This window comes from Micromys minutus, assembly GCF_963924665.1.
Source record: "Micromys minutus genome assembly, chromosome: 6".
Taxonomy (NCBI): domain Eukaryota; kingdom Metazoa; phylum Chordata; class Mammalia; order Rodentia; family Muridae; genus Micromys; species Micromys minutus.
Window position 1 is genome coordinate 41,619,117 of NC_137975.1, and position 2,159 is coordinate 41,621,275.

Sequence of the window (2,159 nt, forward strand, 5' to 3'; positions counted from 1 at the left end):
GGCCCTTGGTCCTGTGGAGCCTTAATGCCCCAAGATAGGGGAATGCTAGGGCAGTGAGGCAGGAGTGGGTAGGTGGGTGAGCACCCTCATAGAAGTAGGGGGAGAAAGGGGGATAGGGTGTTTGCAAAGGGAAATCTGGAAAGGGGGATATATAACATTTGAAATGTAAATAAATGAACTAACCAGACACTTGAGAAAATATTTTATATTAACATTTTACTCAGTGCCAGTGTCCACCTTCCTGGCCAGTATTTAATAAAACTTGCTTCAGTTGGACAATTGTGAACTGGGACTTTCTCTTCAAATATTTCAGGTTTAACAACAACTGTGAAAGATGAACTTTCCATAGTCAAAAGACCTGAAGATATCAATTTATGTTTTAAATGACTTTGAACTTCATCTCTTTTATTTTTATTTTATTTTTTGGAGAGGATGTAAGAGGCTTGAATCTGGGGCCTCGTGTATGGTATGTGATGTGTTTATGAAAACATAAAGGGAGGGGAAATATGCTCTATGGAGGTGTAGTCAGGTATGGGAGAAGGGGGTGACTCATGAGGGACCAGCCACAAGACAGTATAGTATAGAATAAAGTTTATTTAGGGTATGGGGAGGGAAGTCAAGAGGGTAGTAGAGGCAGAGAAAAGTAGAGAGAGGGAGAGAGGGAGAGTAGAGAAGTAGAGGCTAGCCATGAGCACATGGAGGGGGGGGGAATGGAATAGAGGGGGGTAAGGGAATTGGCAGAGTGGGGTAAGGGAATGAGGAGCGAGTGGGAGCAAAAAAGGAAGAGCCAGAGAGGGACAAAAGATAGAGGAGGGGCAAGCAGCCCCTTTTATAATGAGTCAGTCATACCTGGCTGTTTCCAGGTAACTGTGGGGCAGAGCTTAGACAAATGCTAACAGTAGGCAATCAATTTTTTATATTCTATTATAAAAAAACAGAAAACTACCTTTTAAACTTCCCTTTAAAGTTATAAACAGAATGTCTAGTTTGACCTCCTGCCTTAGGTTAAACCTGCAAAGACTCCCCCAGCCCTGATGAAGGAAAGGGTGCAATTAACCCCCCTTGTTAGAAACACAAGGCTCTGGCTTTTCATTCACAAGCCGTGGAACTATAAATGCATTTCCTCCCAGTGTACTGCCTGAGAGATAGCTCTTTAGAAAAAGCCAGGACTTTAACATTTCCACACCCTGTGTGGCTTGTGCTACCACTGCTCAATTTTGCCTCCTTGTTCACAAGTTATTCTAAAAGCCAGCAACGTTTAAAAGCAATGGTCTTAACAAGTCACTGAGTGAGCCAAAAGGAAACAATGCATGGTTGGCTTTCATCTCTGCTGCTCCTTAGAAGGCTCATACTGTTCACACCTGGGAAGTGGAGCAGGGAAACATAGGATTCTGCTCTTCCAGGACAAGTGAAAAGATTTGGGACTGGAAACGTGGCTCAGTGGTTAAAAGGACTAACTACTCTTCCAGAGGACTCAGGTCCTATTCCATGTACCCACAGATAACCTTAAACTACATTGTCAAGGGCATCCAATGCCCTTTTCTGGTCTCTGTAGGCCATGCACAGATGTGGTATAAAGACAGACATATAAACAGGCAAAAATACCCATAGCCATGAGATTAAAAAATAAAAAATACTAAAAAAGTAAAGATTTATGTCAACTTGAAATGTGACCCAAACTGCAAAGCCAATGTCTTACAGGACTTAGGAGACTAAACCATACCCTCTAAAGTTCCTGTGGCATATTCTTTAGACTAAACCTATCAATATATAGTTTGGAAAATGTTGATAATACCTATTCATTTCAGTGTTTCTTTGGTAATACTGTGGGGTCCTAAGAGACAAGGAGGATCTGGTGAGTCAAGCCTGTAATTACTGTGAGAAGGAAGAAGCAGAGCCAGATGCCAATGTGCGTGAGGACCCCACAATGCTAGGAATTTCCTGCCATACCCCTCAAATGGGTATGACGGCTATGGCCAGATAGCAATATCACTCCTCCAGGGGTCTCCAACTGTGTGAAAGGTCAACACTGACCTCAAATGGGAAGTAACCAACTCATGGTATATTGATCCTACTTCACAAAAATGTATGAAAGGTGTGCACTTTGGGAACTCGGGGTCATCACTATTACAGGACGTCCCCAGTATACTAGAATTATA